The following is an 18596-nucleotide window of genomic DNA, read 5'->3' as shown; positions in this document are numbered from 1 at the left end:
AATATTACATGGTTGAATGTTTTGAGGACTCCTAGGATGCAGAGGCTGGGTCCATGTTTGCAAGGTTAGAGCACTTCTTCAACACACCTTCCAGTTGGGTTTGAGCTGGTTTGTGCACCCGGAGCCAAATCCCTTCTGGGAACCAAACCAAGGGAGCGGGGACCTTTCAGAGACCCCAAAAGCACGCTCCCGAGCCAAAATGAAGCTCTGAGGTGGACCAAGGGCCAAGCTCTGATTTATGGATGCAGATCAAACGTGGGTGCTCTGGTTGCCCCCAGGTACTTGTCCTCCCCCTCGGTCGGGATCCCCATCTCTGCTGCACGGGTGGTTAAGCTCCTGCAGAGCAGCTGCTCAACAGCTGCAGGTTACACTTCACATATGAAAGAAACCCCAAATCTGTGTGAAATTCCCAGTGGTTTAACAGCTGTTGCTTGAGCCAGGCTGTCTGTGTCACATATATGGGGACACTGGAGGGGAAAGAGGCAGGACAGACAGCTGAGAGCTGTCATTTCTCCAGCTGCTTAGTTATAATCTGCTTTTGCTCATGTCAGAGCCTTTTGAGGGAAAATTTGAGAATGGAGAAGCCTTTGGATTTATTTTCCTCCCTTTTCTCACCCCCTACCCCACAATTGCCGTGAGTACGGTGTGAGGCAAACTCTGTCGTTAAGGGATTTATTTCTAGGGAGACTTTTTGGTGGGATTCACTGCAACTTATTTTAAATATCTGAGCAAGTCAAATACTCATTCTGGTGAGTGGAGAGGAATAGCATCCAGGAATGGTCAGTTCAGCTGAATTAGCTATTGGTTTTAGAGAAAGACAATTTGCTTTCTGAAGGCAGGAGTCGTCTTTTTTTTTGGCTGCAGAATTGGTGATAAATTCCATATCTTCTGGGAAGGGGAAGGTGTTGTGGGGAGATGAGAAACTTTTGAAGGAGAAGTGGCACTAAAAATCAGGAAATTAGTTGTGTACTTTGAAGAAACCACACAGAGCAATTTGCCAAAGGATCTGGAGGGTGTTTAAAATATCTACATATTAATAGGCTGTGGTGTGACCAACTGACTAACCCTGTTTACCTGTGGAGAGGGAGGGTTTTATTTCCAGGACATAGCAGGGAAAAGTTTGGGTCACCAGAAGGGCTTCATTTACCTCAGTCAACCATAAAGTGCAGGATAAAAATCTGTGGTATTGCTGTGATTTATTCTAAAAACACCTGGTACAAACACTTCTTTTTATTTCCTGACATTTTGCATTCTCTCTGCATTTATGAAAATAAAACGACCTGTTAATTCTTAATCAAAACCAGTTCTTAATTCTATTTTTTTAACTGAAATTATATTTATCCAGGAATTCCTTATTTGCTCTTAAATGTGAATTTAGGTTAACCAAAAATTTATGTGATTTTTAGCTGTGGGAAGTCCTGCTGTGGGCAGAGGGAATGCTGCAGATTTAAAGCCCACAGAGCACACGCTGAGGAGGTCGTGTCTTCCCAACACTGCTCGGCTGTATTTTGGATGGTATTTCTCTGTGTTGTTGCTTTCCAGATGAGTCTCCTGTAACGTGACATCAGTCTCTGTTTAGGTAATACCTACATCAAGGAATCACGTCTTGATGGAAGAGGCAGTAGACAGGTCACAGTGGTCTTGGTTGCTCTGGTTGACATTGTAATTTGAGATGTGGTTTGAGTGCAAGATCAAAATGGCTTGGGTCTTAGTGTCCCAAAACCCCTCAGCCATGTGGGGTGCCATCTCTGTACCCCAACCCTCCCTGCATGGGACATCAGGAAGGGAGAGAGATGGGGGGCAGATCTTGAGCTGAATATGTTCTGCTGAGAGAGGCCCTGCATCTCCTGTGGCTTCCCCAGCAGTTTGAACACAGCTTTAGTAACCCCCAAATGCTCCATGGGCACCACAAACTGGAGTTTTCTGTTGGTGGCTGTGGGCTACGAGCTGTGGGGCTTGTGCCCAAGGACGGCTGGAGGGGGCCAGGACAGCTGGAGGCTCCCAAACTGGGATGGGATGAGACCATGGACACGTTGCCCATGGAAGGGAGAGCAGAAAACAGGGCTGGTCCTGCCAGGTTGGGGGAAGAGATGGGAATTCTCCTGTTTTTCCCTTCCCCAGCCCCTGCAAGGTCTCTGGCACACCAAAAATCAAAACAAAATGGAAAAAAAAAGTTCTGTTGATGCTAATTTGTTGGACAGTTATTTCCTGGGGAAGTAACTGTTGCATGGTAGAGTTCAAAGTTCAAAAGAGAAATGGAAAATTTTGCTACCCAATAGTTCCTTCTGTTCTTATATGATTGTATTATGGAAAAATACAGTAGAAAAGAAGTGCCCCATGTTGTCCACTCCTCCCATGGCACGGTCACCCTCGCTGTCCCACGGGGGAGCTCCAGGGGTACAGGACACCCCATCTCTGAGATGGGTCCTGTTGAGGGACACAGGGTGTGATGCCACAGGGGAGGGCAGGGGACAAGGCAAGGTGATGGTGCAGAGTTCTGAACGCCACCAGGAAATTCCAAGCAGAAAAATGCCAGGGCTGGATGGGCGATAGTTTGGTTTTGTTGTCTTGTTTTAAACAGCCCCTGTGAACAACTGTTGTGTGCAAGGGGCAGGAAGGGGGGGTTGCCATGGCAAAATGGGATTTGTTGGGAATGAATAGCTTTCTTTTTCTCCCCTGAAATGAATGGGTTGCTAAGACCTCCCTGCATATGAAGACTGTAGGTGCTACCCTCCGTGGAAGAGATGGTGAACAATATCCCTCCCCAGCTTTATGTTGTCCACAGGCCTCTTAATACAACTCAGTCTTATTGCACACAAAAAATGTGATCTCAAGTGCAGATTGAGAGAGACAAAAATGTTCCAAGTGGGATCTATCTATGTCTCTTCCCCAGTCCCCTCCAACAACAGGGATTAGCGGTGATGTTTGCACTGACTGTAACTAGGACATAAAGACTATGGTTCATTTCTTCCCATTCAGCTAATTCTTTACATTGCAGGCACTACAGGATCCATTTATGGTTTGGGGTTGTGTTTTGGTTTTTTTTCCCCTTTTGTGAAAGTAGGTTGGGGTGGGAGGGGAGGGGCTGAGGGGGAGAAATCTGCTGAGGAAACTGTTGGCATCTCCAAAGAAAAGTATCTTTTCAAACCTCAGCCTGCAGCCCTCCTCTGCTGGGGGTGAAAGACACTGCAATCCACATCTGATGCAATGGCATTCGCAGGCAGCACCTCTTTTAGATGAAGGCCATGATATATTCGTTGAGAGTGGCAACTTTTAAGAAATAAAGTGATTTAAGCTGACGGATTTGATTTCCCATATCAAGCTCTCGGCCTTTTTTTTGCAGCAAATGGGAGTGCTCGCTCTCAGACATCTCTCATTCCTGACACATACCCACCTCTAAAGCAAACTCCAGCACCAACTTTAGGTATGGTTTTTTTCTGGGAGAGCTTTGGGAGGCAGGACGTGACCATGTGGGAAGGGTTTGGCCAGGACCCCAGGGTAAATATTTTTGCCAGCCATGCGATCCCTAATAGGCGCCAATTGCCAGTGTTTGTGTTTTTCTCCTATTTGGAAGAAAATTTCTCCAGCAGCCAAAAAATACAGGGGTGGGACACAGGATTTGTGCAAAGGGGCTGGAAGATGCTCTTGGTTTTCTGCAGCGCAGTTGCACTGTGACCTCAGCCTGGCTGGGGAAGGGTTAGCGAGGCAATGGCATCTGGAGCATCCTTGTGCAGGTCCTGAACTCCCTCCCTCCCTCTTCTGGGATATGGGGATGAGAGAAGAGATGGTTAATATCGCCTAAATGCCTTTTAGCTGACCTAGGAACATGCTTTATCTGCTCCGAAGCCATGCATCAATCTTGCCTTAACAAACAAGTCCTGCTGACTCATAGCGGGTTCAGGGGAGGTTACGAGGTGAAAATGAAGGATGATGAGATGAAGGAGGAACTCACAAATCTTTCCGAGGTGGAGGGCAGGCAGGGCCATGTGTCACAATACTAGGGCATGGTGACCCATCTCTGCCTCGTGGTCTCTCATTCCTCACCGCTGAAGGCAAATACTGTAGAGATAAAAGCCACAGAGCAGATTTCGGAGCTTTGAAATATTGATTGTGGCGGTTAATTTCTTTATTTAATTGCAAACTTCCGAGCTCAGAGAGGAAAAGTGCACAGTGTGGACCCACCTCTTGTCTGAAATTTGGCCACCACAGTTACAGGCCATAATTCACATGAGGATTAACCTGGATTTGTGTGCAAACAAGAGAGAGAAAAAATGACCTAAACTTGCACTGTGCATCTCGGGTGACCCGAGCTAATGTGCCCCAAAGGTGTGTGATGATGTATCTACTACCTCTCACCTCTGTTCCTGGCACTCGGAGAGACAGCAAATGAATCTGAGCTGTCCTTTGAGGGAGCACAGGCTTGCCAAGGACTTCAACACATGCTTTGGAGAACGATATTCCAGGTGCTTGAAGTGGAGGATGATGCCCGAGTACCTTTTTCTGCAGCACTGAGAAATATCCTAGGAATGGGCAAGTGCCAATAGGCGTTATGTATTTCTGGGCTTCTTCCAGTAAAGGGAAGGCATCAATGGTACCTTGGAGAAAGTCAACTTCCTGCCATCTCAGCTCTTCTCGCAAAGGGATTTCTTTTGGTCCATACCTCTCAGGCCATCGGTGTTGAGATCCATAGGCAAGGTGTGTTCCCCGTTGGTTTGCAGGGAAAAAATAATAGGACTTTCACCTGAAAACTGCTCTTCACCTTTAAGTGTGCCAAACTGAAAGAGGAGAGGGTACCAATGGAAAGCAGAAAATAGCTGAGGATAAGATCAGAAAAGTTTAGGGGAGGCTGAGAAGGCAGGACTTCCCATGGTGGTCCTGATCCAGCACCCTGGTGAGGATTTCCATCCTGGGAAGTTACTTAGAAGGACACGGTGGGTGGGATTCATGTCCAGATTGTCAGTGTCCAAATGTGGATATGCACTGGTGTCTCCACGTGTGGTCGGTGTCAGAGTTCTCATCAGCTGGCAGAGGTCTAATCTGTGTATGGACTGCTGCATGCTGTATTCGGAGCTCATGGCTGGTGTATCTGGCATGGCCCATGCCCAAGGTCTGCGGGTTGAAGATGTCGATCTCAAGGAAGTTGCTGGGCACCAGTTGCTGAAGTCAGTTCTGGTCCCATCACTGCTGCACTTTACTCGGTTTCATCAAAGTCCACCTGTCATTAGTTTGGACAATTCTTGCTGTAGTACCATCGATATGACATATAGCAATTATAGTAATGATGACATACAGTTATTTAGCAATTAACATCATACAATTTGATTCATTGGCTATTCTTGCCCAAAATCAGATCCCCATGAGGTACACATCGGACTTCCCCATCCTTCCGCATCACCCACCAAGTGCACCCAGGTCCTTGGGCAAAAGCAATCCCACGGATGGGTTTGCCTTTGCCTGAGGCAGGACTAACCCAGACTGTCTTCCCTAGCATATTCTTCATGTGCACTACGGGGACTTTATCCCCTTCTACGGTACATGGAAGTTTTGATTGGGCAGGGCCAGCCCAATTGGTAGATCCCCTGGTGTTAACTAGCCAGGTAGCTTTTGCTAGATGTGCATCCCAATGTTTTAAGGTCCCACCACCCATTGCTCTCAGTGTAGTTTTTAACAATCCATTGTATTGTTCTATCTTCCCAGAGGCTGGTGCGTGACAGGGGATGTGATATACCCACTCGATACCATGCTCTTTGGCCCAGGTGTCTATGAGGCTGTTTCGGAAATGAGTCCCATTGTCCGACTCAATTCTCTCTGGGGTACCATGTCGCCACAGGACTTGCTTTTCAAGGCCCAGGACAGTGTTCTGGGTGGTGGCATGGGGCACAGGGTATGTTTCCAGCCATCCGGTGGTTGCTTCCACCATTGTAAGCACATGGTGCTTGCCTTGACGGGTCTGTGGCAGTGTGATATAATCAATCTGCCAGGCCTCCCCATATTTATACTTCAGCCATCGTCCTCTGTAGGAATGTGTCTGAGAGAAAATGGTCACGTGAGCCAGCCTCCCTACTATGAGAGATTAGATTAAGGGCAAAACAGGTGGTAGAAGATGGAATTAGTACATGGGAAAAACGGGAACTGAGAAGGTAGAAAACATGTTGTGCTAATGACTAAGCAATTTACTATGTGAATTCTTGTAACCAATCTGATCTGTGAATGAACTGCATGGACAGTGCGTGAACAGAGACTGTAAGCCAATCATATAGCTGCCGCTAGTGTGTGCTCTTATTGCCTGTCTATATATACTCTGTGAAAACTTGAATAAAGGGAAAACGATCATACTCATATTGAGACTCCATCATTACTCCGGGTCCGTCTCCCACTCCGACATCTGGTAGCAGAGGATGGTTCAGCGCGACTGAGTTCTCCGAGACTGCGGTAAGCAGCTAGAGGAGGGGAGTGGGAAACTTCGGCTGGGAGACGTGCTGCTTGGGCGCATCAGCGGGAGCAGACAACGGCGTGAGGTCGCTCCTCACCTCCCAGGTGCAGCTATGGAAACAGAAGCTGTGGCCACGCTACTCGCTGGGATCCTCTCTAAGAGAGGGATTGAAAAACAGCGAAACAGTTGCTCAAACTGATTAAATTGGGCAGGAGATGGGGCAACAAGTAACAAAAGAAGAAGGGGCTATATTAAGACTTCTCCTGCATATCCTCTCTAATAGAGGGGTGAAATACGATGAGCGTATGCTCCGAAGGTTGTTAACCTGGTGCAGAGGGAATGGATTCGCACCAGAGCCCCAGACAGCTTTTAAACCAGAAATATGGGAGGCTGTTGGGAAAAAACTGTGGGAAGTGATAAGTAAAGGAGACAAAGAGGCATCACCGTTAGCGACGACATGGTGGTTGGTGTTATCGACCTTACAAGATATGAAGGTGGAGCGAGCCACGGCGGCCGGGGCTTTTGCAGCATTACAACCCACGGGAGGGGGATTGAACAGGCCAGGTCTGAAGGTCTGGGACGATCCCCTGCTGATCCCCTCTGCTCCACCTGAGGCCGATGGAGGAGGCAGAATGTCAGCAGAGAAGGACAGAGCCGGAGCTGTTTGCTCCTGACATTGCCCACCTCGCCCCCTCCCCTCCCCAGTTGTCTCCCTGAGATAGAAGTGCTGTTTTTGGATGTCTGCTGTGTAAGTGTGTGTGGGCGCCAGCTTATACCTGCTGGTCAGCATCTGTGCTACTGTTTGCTTTTTGTTGTGTGCAGTGTCGTTAGGTGACTCCCCTTGAGCAGGTGTTCTGCCCGGTGTGGTACTGTTCTCGTATGCAACTAGGGCTGACACTCCGTCAAGTGAAGAAGTTTGTATATACACAATGTTTAGACGTAAGGCGAGCGCACCCCAGGTAGATACACCAGGATGGGCTGTAGAACCGATGGAAGTCCTGAAATATTGGGGGAGTTTTCACCAGCCGACACGTTTACACTCTCGGGAACGGCTCGCCTGTGCAGGGCGTATCGCTGGTTGTTTGTTGTTTGTCTCTAAGATCATGGTTGATTGGGAAAAGGAGTTGAGACAAAATCTATAGGATGCTCTGTAGGAAAATGAGAAACTTAAGGAAAAATGAGAAACTGAGCTCTTGTTGCAAAGGCAGACTTTTATGTCAGTCGTAAGTGATGAAAAAAAAAGGAAGAAAAGAAAAAAAAGAAAAAAGAAAAAAAAAGAAAAAACAAAAAACAAAAAAAGAGGAAAAAAAGAGAGAAAAAAAAAAAAGAAACCAAACAGGAACAATTAGATGGGAAATGTGCCACGTTAGCACAAAACTATGCCATACGCATTACAAGAAAGCATCAGAAAAAGAGAAATAGGACACCTGATTCAAAGCAGTACCATAGAGATATGTTTTTGTTTTTTTACTATATGTGTATATGTTATTGCATGCCTTAGTAGATTGCTCTGTGTTATACCCTGCGAGACTAAAATGAACCCAGCAGAAGCGGTCTCTTGAGCAAGGGGGTGGAATATGGGAAAGCAATGGAAAATCGGCGAGGAGGACTGTAAATACACTCAAGGGACTCGCACCTGGGTGCTGGAAAACACATATATCACACCAATTGTTATTCAGTCTCGGGTGCTGGCAAGAAAAACATTTGGATGACATAAGCCTGTAATGGACTCACGGACACCTTATCTAGCTGCTTGAGAATCTTGGCCTGTTGTGGAAGAAGATCAAAGCACAGTACCAGCAAGAACAGGGAGTCCGCATGCGCTCTTGCTAACAAGGACTCTTTTGCTGCCAAGGATTCGTGATAACAAGGACTCTCTTGCTGCCAAGGATAAGTTTAACAATGCTACTAGTACCGCTATTTCTGAGTTATTGCTAGATGTAGATAGTATTCGATATGCGATGTTGCAAAACAGAGCTGCTACTGATTTTTTGCTTTCAGCTCACAGACATGGTTGTCAAGATTTTAAAGGACTGTATTGTATGAATCTAAGTGAGCACTCCAAATCCATCCATGCCCAGTTGCAGGAACTGCACTGACCGAACCAGCAACTTGTGGAGACCACTGGGTGAAATCTCTTTGCTGGATGGACTTGGGGGTGGGGTTGGTTGAAGCAAATTATACTCATTGCCTGTGTGGAAGGAATTTGTCTGTTATGTTTAGTATGCTGTTTGCCGTGTTTAATAAGCATTATATGATCAGCTGTAAATGCCGCTTTGCATCGTACCCTTGTATGAGTTGTAGAATATGTTGCTCTAAAAACTATGTGTGTATCCATGAGAACCTGACCTTCACAGAAGAAGATAACAAGAAGGGATTACAACAATGTAGTCACGTATCAGACAGCTGCTGTTAGCAAAGCTGGATCATGAGTTTGGTGAGACTCGCTGCATACGCTGGCCACGTGTGCAGCGACTCTGGCCTGTACTTTTCTACTCAATCCAGTGCAGGAGAGTCTGGTGGGACTCGCTGCATGCACTGGCCATGCATGCAGCGACTCTAGCCTGTACTTCTCCAGTCAATCCAGTGCAGGATATAAGGAGGCTGTCTCGGGTCAGAGAGGGGGAGAGAGACATGAGCACACTTTGAAGATACAGGGGATGCCCTGAAGCACTGTGTCTGTGAAATATTACAAAAGGATTTCTCATGGGTAAATCCAAAGAAATTGGCTTTCTGGGTTAAATTTAGGAATCTGGGTATTTATTGCCTTAGCAGGGTTCTTTTTGATTCTGTTTTTAATTGTGTTTAGTATATAACCTGCTAAGAGCGTCACAACGAGTAGAAGCACAAGTCATGGCGACCTTGTTAATAAATGGTCTGGTGTTAAACAAAAAAGGGGGAGATGTGGCAGATCTACGAGCAGAGGCTTGTGTACGGCCAAAGACACAGTGAGCAGAGCACACAGTAAACACAGAGCCAAGAGAACAGTTCATACCTTCACTCCATCCTGTGACGACCATATAACATTCCCGAATCTCAAACAAAGAATAGGGCTAAGTATTCTTCCTTCGCTAGGAACAGCAATGGCATTAAATATGTTGAATAAGATAGGGTGTTGGGCAAGTAAACAGATAAACCTTACAACTGAAATCATATCTAGCTTGCTTACTGATGCTGATAGCATTCGGCATGCTATGTTGCAAAATCGAGTGGCTATTGACTTTTTGCTGTTAGCTCAGGGTCATGGATGTGAAGATTTTGAAGGTATGTGTTGTATGAACCTTTCCGACCACTCATCATCCATTCATAAGCAGTTACGGGATCTGAAGGATAACATGTCCAAATTAAAAGTGGTCAAAAACGGTTTCGATTATTGGTTAAGCTCATGGGATATAACGGGATGGTTATCAGACTTCCTAAAACATGGGCTCATGCTACTGTTGGTTATATTATTATTGATTATGGTAGCCTCGTGTGTTCTCCGCAAAGTGACTGACATGATAGAAAATGCCATGCATAAGGTCTGACTGGCTCAAGAAGAAAAAGGGGGTATTGTAGGAATGTGTCTGAGAGAAAATGGTCATGTGAGCCAGCCTCCCTACTATGAGAGATTAGATTAAGGGCAAAACAGGTGGTAGAAGATGGAATTAGTACATGGGAAAAATGGGAACTGAGAAGGTAGAAAACATGTTGTGCTAATGACTAAGCAATTTACTATGTGAATTCTTGTAACCAATCTGATGTGTGAATGAACTGCATGGACAGCGCGTGAACAGAGACTGTAAGCCAATCATATAGCTGCCGCTAGTGTGTGCTCTTATTGCCTGTCTATATCTACTCTGTGAAAACTTGAATAAAGGGAGAACAATCATACTCATATTGAGACTCCATCGTTACTCCGGGTCCATCTCCCACTCCAACAGTCCTCAGTACAAAAGAGGCTTTAAACGCTTGGCTTGTTTGATTGCAGTGCATGTCTCACATTCATGGATGACCTGTGCAATAGTGTCCATGGTCAAGTCCACCCCTTGGTCACGAGCCCATCTATATGTCGCATCTCTTCCTTGATGGGCTGAGATGTCATGGGCCCACTGATGTGTGAATAGTTCACCCTTATGTTGCCAGTCCAGATCCACCTGAGCCACTTTTGTCATGTTGAGATGGAATTACCTGTGTTCCAGTTTGTGTCCGTTGCCCCTTGTCCTGTCGCTGGGCACCACTGAAAAGAGTCTGGCCCCATTCTCTTGACACCCACCCTTTAGATATTTATAAGCATTGATGAGATCCTCTCTCAGTCTTCTCTTCTCCAGGCTAAACAGACCCAGGTCTCTCAGCCTTTCCTCATAAGAGAGATGCTCCAGTCCCTTGATCATCTTTGTAGCCCTCCGCTGGACTCTCTCCAGCAGTTCCATGTCCTTCTTGAACTGGGGAGCCCAGAACTGGACACAGTACTCCAGATGTGGCCTCACCAGGGCAGAGTAGATGGGGAGGATGACCTCCCTCAACCTGCTGGCCCCATTCTTTTTAATGCACCCCAGGAGACCATTGGCCTTCTTGGCCACAAGGGCACATTGCTTCCTCATGGTCAACTTGTTTTCTACCAGGACTCCAAGGTCCCTCTCTGCAGAGCTGCTTTCCAGCAGGTTAACCCCTAACCTGTACCGGTGCATGGGGTTATTCCTCCCTAGGTGCAGAACTTTGGTCCACTTGCCCCTGTTGAATTTCATTAGGCTCCTCTCCACCCAACTCTCCAGCCTCTCCAGGTCTTGCTGAATGACGGCACAGCCTTCTGGTGCGTCAGCCACTCCTCCCAGTTTTGTGTCATCAGCAAACTTGCTGAGGGTGCATTCTGTCCCTTCATCCAGGCCAATGATGAATATGTTGAACAAGACCAGACCCAGTACTGACCCCTGGGGAACACCGCTAGCTACAGGCCTCCAACTAGATTCTGTGCTGCTGATCACAACCCTCTGAGCTCTGCCATTCAGCCAGTTCTCAATCCCACCTCCCTGTCCACTCATCTAACCCACACTTCCTAAGCTTACCTATCAGGATGTTATGGGAGACTGTGTCAAAAGCCTTGTTGAAGTCAAGGTAGACAACGTCCACTGTTCTCCCCGCATCTACCCAGCCAGTCGTTCCATCATAGAAGGCTATCAGGTTGGTCGAGCATGATTTCCCCTTGGTGAATCCATGTTGACCACTCCTGATAGCCTTCATTTCCTCTACATGCTTAGAGATGACATCCAGGATGAGCTTTTCCATCACCTTTCCAGGGATAGAGGTGAGGCTGACTGGCCTGTAGTTTCCTGGGTCGTCCTTCTTGTCCTTTTTGAAGACTGGAGTGACGTTGGCTTTCCTCCAGTCCTCAGGCACCTCTCCTGTTCTCCAGGACCTTTCAAAGATGATGGATAGTGGCTTTACAATAACATTGGCCCTCTCCCTCAGCACTTGTGAGTGCATCCCATCAGGGCCCATGGATTTCTGGATGTTGAGTTTGCCTAAACGATATCTCTTACCCGATTGTCCTCGACCAAGGGAAAGTCTTCCTTTCTCCGGACTTTCTGTCTCTTACCTCCAGGGTCTGGGATTCCTGAGGGCAAGCCTTAGCAGTAAAGACTGAAGCAAAGAAGGCATTCAGTAACTCCACCTTCTCTGCATCCTCCGTCACCAGGGCACCTACCTCATGCAGCAGCGGGACCACATTTTCCCTAGTCTTCCTTTTTCTACTGATGTACTTGAAGAAGCCCTTCATATTGTCTTTGACATCCCTTGCCAGGTTTAATTCCAAGTAGGCCTTAGCCTTCCTCATTGCATCCCTGCATACTCTGACAATGTTCCTATATTCCTCCCAAGTGGCCAGTCCGTTTTTCCACATTCTGTGAACTTCCTTCTTCCATCTGAGTTTTTCCAGAATCTCCTTCCTTGGTCATCCATGCAGGTCTCCTGCCTCCTTTGCTTGATTTCTTACTCATAGGGATGCACCGATGTTGAGTTTGGAGGAAGTGTATATTAACCAGCTCTCTTGGACCCCCTCTACCTTCTAGAGCCTTAGCCCCATGGGATTCCTCCAGGTAGGTATTTGAAGAGGCCAAAGTCAGCTCTCCTGAAGTCCAGGGTTGTAATTCTACTTATTGCCCTGCTTCTTCCATGCGGGATCGTTAACTCCACCATCTCATGGTCACTGCAGCCAAAGCTACCCGCAACCTTCACATCCCCAACTAGTCCTTCTTTGTTTGTCAGCACAAGGTTCAGCAGCGCACCTCTCCTTGTTGGCTTCTCCACCACCTGTATCAAGAAGTTATTGTCAATGCTCTGCAGAAACCTCCTGCACTGTGCGTGCCTGGCTGTGTGGTCTTCCCAGCAAATGTCAGGGTGATTGAAGTCCCCCATGAGAACCAGGGCCTGTGATCGTGAGGCTATTTCCAGCTGTCTGTAGAAGGCCTCATCGACTTCCTCTTCCTGATCTAGTGGTCTCTAGTAAACACTCACAACAGTGTCACCCATATTAGCCTGCCCCTTAATTCTTACCCATAAGCTCTCAACACGTTCTTCATCCACCCCTAGACAGAGCTTGATACATTCCAGTTGCACTCTTGCATAGAGAGCAACTCCACCACCTCGCCCCACTGGCCTGTCTTCCTAAAAAGGACATAGCCATCCATGACAACATTCCAGTCCTGTGAGCTATCCCACCATGTCTCTGTAATTACAATGAGATCACGGCCCTGCGACCGCACACAGATCTCTAGTTCTTCATTCTTATTCCCCATGCTGCATGCATTGGTGTACAGGCATTTCAGAGAGGTAATCGAGCATGCAAGTTTCCCTGGAGGGGTGCAAGAGGATCCACCACAGCTATTCACACCCTTGAGGTGGTTGGCCTTCTGATTATCATCTTGGGAGTCAGCTAAGGAACATTTATCGCTGCTCTGGTTGGCCTGGCTTATTCCCCAGTTGGATGCGATGGTGTGAGCACTGCCATTTTGGACCCCGCCCTCCAAGTCCTTCAGTTTAAATCCTGCCTCACCAAGTTGGCCAGCCTGCTGCCAAAGATTCCTTTGCCTCTTCTAGACAGTTGGATTCCATCCCTCTCTGACAGGTTATATTCATCAAAGAATGTCCCATTGTCGAAAACCAAAACCCTCACAACGGCACCAGCCATGTAGCCAGGAATCGATATGCATTATCCGTCCATTTCTGGCTGCTCCCTTTCCTCTAACTGGTAAAATGGAGGAAACAACTTGGGCACCAATTTTTTTTCACTTGCACCCTTAGGACTTTATAGTCTTCCTTGATTCTGCCCGGGTTCTGGCTTGTAGTGTAATTCATGTCCACGTGAAAGAATAAGAATATATCCGTGCTCTTGACAAGTTGTGGTACCCTCTTGACAACATCTTGGACCAAGACTTGGAGGCAAGTCTTACCAGTAAAGTCCAAGGCAAAGAAGGCATTGAGTACTTCAGCCTTCTCCATGTTCTTTCTGACCAGGTCCCCATTCCCATTCAGCAGAGGGCCCACATTTTCCCTAGTCTTCCTTTTGCTGCTAATATACATGTAGAAACCTTTCTTGTTGCCTTTCATGTCCCTCACCAGATTCAACTCCAGGTGGGCTTTGGCTTTCCTAACCCCATCCCTGCACACTTGGATAGCGTCTCTATATTCCTCCCAGGTCACTTTTCCCTGCTTTCACCTCCTGTATGCTTCCTTTTTATGTCTGAGTTTAGTCAGGAGCTCTTTGTTCATCCATGCAGTCCTCCTGCTGCCTTTTCTTGATTTCCTGCTCTTTGGGATGGACTGTTCTTGAGTTTGGAGGAAGTGATCCTTGAAAATCAGCCAGTTCCCTTGGACCCCTCTTCTCCCCAGGACCATCTCCCATTGGATACTTCCATGCATATTCCTAAACAGACTTTGGCCTGCTCTCCTGAATTCCAGGGTTGTGATCTTGCTTAATGCCTTGTTTCCCTCCTCTCAGGATCCTGAACTCTGCCATCTTATGGTCACTGCAGCCAAGGCTGCCCCCAACCTTCACATCCCTGACCAGTTCTTCCTTATTTGTAAGTATGAGGTCCAGCAGAGCACCTCTACATCAGCTCCTCAATCACCTGCATCAGGAAATTGTCATCAATGCACTCCAGAAACCTCATGGATTGCTTGTGGCCTGCTGTGTTGTCCCTCCAACAGATATCGGGGTGGTTCCAGTTCCCAATGAGGACCAGAGCCTGTGAACGTGAGGCTTATTCCAGTTGTCTGAAGAAGGCCTCATCTACTTCTTCCTGATCAGACACCCACCACAGTGCTGTCTACATTGGCCTGCCTGCTAATCATGACCCATAAGCTCTCAGCTGGCTCATCACCCATCCCTACTCAGGGCTCCATGCATTCCTGTTGCTCTCTCACATAAAGGGCAACTCCCCCTCCTCGTCTTCCTGGCCTGTCCTTCCTAAAGAGCCTGTATCCATCCACTGCAGCACTCCAGTAGTGTGAGCTATCCCGCCATGTCTCCATGATCCCAATGAGTTCATAACCCTGTAACTGCACACAGAACTCTGGTAATTCCTCCTGTTTGTTCCCCATTCTGCATGCATGAGTGTACAGACACTTCAGAGAGGCACCCAGCTGTGCTGATTTCCCAGAAAGGGTATGAGAGCTTTCCCCACAGTTCTGTCTGGTAGGCACTTTCTTTTTTTATGTGGATACCCTTGGGGTGGGCCCCCTTCAGCCCTGTTTTGTTGATTACAAAGTCTCTTCTGTTCACATTACCCCATGCACTTTGCTTGCCAACCTGGGCCACCCCTTCCTCAGGTGATTGTTGGTCACTCCCTTCCCTGTCCTTCCTAGTTTACCCCAGCTTGGCCAGTCTGTCAGCAAAAAAGCTTCAGGTGGATCCCATCTCTTCCAAGGAATCTTTGATCTTCAAAGAGGGTCCCATGGTCATAAAAACTAAAACCCTGTTGCTGACAACCAGCCGTGCAACCTATTATTGATCTGCAGGATTCATCCAAGTCCTCCTCAAGCCCTTCCCCCTCACCAGCAGGATAGAGGAGAACACTACCTGGGCCTCTATGCCCTTGACCATTGCCCCTAGAGCCACATAATCACGCTTGATACTTTCCAGGTCACCCCTGGCAGGGTCATTGGTGCCCACATGGAAGAGCAGCAGGGGGTAATTGAGCCTGTCAAGCCTCAACTGTCTTGCAACAGCATCCTGGATCCAAGCCCCCAGCAAGCAGCAAACCTCCTTAGATGACAAGTCAGGTTGGCAGATGGGGATCTCCATTCCCTGCAGCAGGGAGTCTTCCACTACTATCGCTTGACACTTCCTCCTGTTTTTCCTGCATGTCTCAGGTCCAGCTGGCTTGAGTGTTTTGTTGGACAAAGCTCCTAGGCCCTTGTCAGCTATGAGGGCACTGACTCTGTCCTGTGATTGCAAATTTTTGACATGGAGCAGGAGCCTTCCTCCTGGTGCCAGAAGTCACAAGCTTCCAGCCTTTGCCATCATGGAAGTCTCAGAGATCTGGTTGACCTCTTTCTTGTCATCTTTGATGCTGCACAGTCTTTTGACCTCCTCCTGCAGCTTCTTAACTTGGTGACACAGATCCTCAATGAGCACACAACTCCTGCGGACTAGAAGACTGTCTCCCAATGCCCCAGCCTCAGCAAGAGGCCCCAGGCATCCCCTGCAGAGCTGCATTATCCTTCTGGAACTCTGTCTGGGTCAAAACCTCTGACGTTACAGGGTCAGTTGTTCCAATGGCTGCTAGGGCCCATGCCCTGTGGTGTATCACCATTGCTGAGGAAGTATATTCTGTTCCGAGCAGAGTTGCTGGTCCCCTTCTTTGCGTCCTTCTGTGCAAAATGCTGCATATGATGGCTATTTCTGTTGGCAGTGCTCTGCAGCACAGATTTAATTTAGGTTGGAAGGGACCTCTGGAAGTCTCTGGTCCAATCTCCTGCTCAAAGCAGGTGTCCTGGTTCCGGCAGGGATAGGGTTAATTCTCCCCAGGCTCTGGCAGGGACACAGGTATTCCATCCCATGTGAGCCAAGCCCAGTCTGAGCTGACGGGGGAGGGGGCAGGAAGTCACCACTTGGGAGCAGGCTGGGGTGTCCAGGGTCCGGTTGGTACCATAACTGTATTTGTATATTCCCCTATCTGCGTTATTGTTGTTGTTTTCTTGTTCCCTTTGCTGTTCTGTTAAACTGCCTTTGTCTCAACCCACGAGTTTTGCCTTTTTCTTCCGATCCTTCCCTGGGGGGGGGGGGGAGTTCGAGAGAGCAGCCACGTGGTTCTTTGTTGCCGTCTGAGGCTAAACCATGACAGCAGGGCCTTTTCCAGTCATGTTTTGGATATCTCCAAGGACGGAGATCCCACAACCTCTCTGGGCTCCTGTTCCAGTGTCTGATCACCCTCATGATGAAAAACGTTTTCCTCATATCTAATTGCAGTTTCCTGTGTTCCAACTTGTTCCAGTTGCTTCTCATCCTATTCCTGTGCACCTCTGAGAAGCCTGTCTCTGCCTTCTCTACACCCTCCCATTAGCTATCTGTAGACAGTAATAAGATCTCCCCCAAGCCTTCTCTTCTTAAGGCTGAACAAAACAAGCTCTCCCTGCCTTTCCTCGTTCGTCACGCATACCAGGGCCCTAATCATGTTGGTGGCCTCTGCTGGAATTGCTCCAGTGTGTCCATGTCTATCTTGTACTGGGGGGCCCAAAACTAGACATGGTACTCCATATGCAGTCTCACAAGTGCCAAAAAGAGGGGGCAGAATAATTTCCTTTGCCCTGCTGGTGCCCCTCTTGCTGATAGCAAGCCTAGTATGGGGTAGGTCTTTGTCACAAGGGCTCACTGCTGCCTCATCATCCACTTGTCCACTAGGACCCCCAGGTCCTTTTCTGCAAAGCTGCTTTCTAGACAGTTGGCTCCAACCTGTCCTGTTGAATGGGGTTATTCCTCCACAGGTACAGGATTTGCTTTTGCCTTTATTGAACTTCATGTAATTTGCCAGTTCATTTCTCCAGCACCAATATTCCTGTTGCCTAGCTGCTTTGTGGAATGTTTCTTAAAGCATACAACTCTTAAAAGTATTCAAACAGTAATTGTGCTTTCAGCTATATCATTTAAATATATACCTGCCAAAATACAGAAGGAGGGCACTTGGAAAAGAAACAGGATTACAGGGTTGCATACTGGAGATCATGGTTTAGGTCAAGTAGACCATCCACTCTGAATTCCTTAAGTCCCTTTGGAATGTTTTTAATCTTTCAGTCTCCCAAGGATAATGTTTCCTGCAAAACTGGTGAATGCTTTTTAGAGGCTACTTCTATACTGACATGAAAAATCCTATGTTTTTGCATTTACTTAAAACTGCCATGCCATACAGCTGAGCATAATGAACGCTAGTGATGTTTTTATACCTTTGTAAAGTGCCTCTGTGCAAAATCCTAAATTGCTGCCATTTTAGAGCAAATGGGACATCGTCAACCTTTGAACCAACAGAATACTTTTCAAGCCTTTAGTTTAGAAATACTGTGATATCATAAAACCAGCTTTATCTGTTATGCAACCTCCTCCATGCACTGCAGTTTGGAAATACTGCTCTAAAATCATGACAGACTGGACATTTCTGGACTATGTTTCTTCAGATTTTATTCATGAAATTTCATTTAATGGATGGGATAGCACAATGGAGCTTTGTTTTTAAACAGTCTGTAATGCAATCCGAAATAATCAAAAAACATTTTTCATGGTCTGTATACAAAAGGTAAGAGCCTGCAGGTTGCAGTTTGGGAGTACCTGCTCTAAAATGAAGTAGCTTCTGGATTAACTCAGGTTTGCTCATAATTTAAAACTAGGCCAGAACCTTTGGAATATTTAGATTCCACCCTCTTATGGTTATCTTGTTCTTGTAAGGTTATTTCAAATCATTGCTGTGACAGTTGTGCAAACCTCCCTATTTAGTGTGGTAAGAGACTGAGGTTGTGCTTGTTTTCCAAAACCAAAAGACCTATTTGAAAACTTCACCAATAATAAACAGCTTAGTTAATCTAAAATCTGATGTAAATTGATTTGTTTTGGATGAAAGACACTCTTGGTAACTTTCATCTCCTGCAAATATGGTGCAAAGTATTTGGTGGAAGCTTAGCAGATTTGTTTTCAGTG

General features: G+C 47.0%; 1 protein-coding gene across 1 annotated transcript in view; it reads left to right on the top strand.

Moving 5' to 3' along the window:
* The first annotated feature begins 13663 nt into the window (after positions 1-13663).
* The window catches only part of LOC141735569 (amyloid-beta A4 precursor protein-binding family A member 1-like), a 36484-nt gene continuing 31551 nt past the window's right edge, over positions 13664-18596 (top strand). The window contains exon 1 of the mRNA XM_074568578.1: positions 13664-14985. The gene's annotated coding sequence lies outside the window, so the exon portion shown is untranslated. The remainder of the gene's footprint in view (positions 14986-18596) is intronic.

The sequence above is a fragment of the Larus michahellis genome, chromosome W (genome assembly GCF_964199755.1).
Source record: "Larus michahellis chromosome W, bLarMic1.1, whole genome shotgun sequence".
In the NCBI taxonomy this organism is placed as follows: domain Eukaryota; kingdom Metazoa; phylum Chordata; class Aves; order Charadriiformes; family Laridae; genus Larus; species Larus michahellis.
The sequence above is the reverse complement of the archived record's forward strand: the minus strand, read 5'-3'. Positions and strand labels throughout refer to the sequence as shown.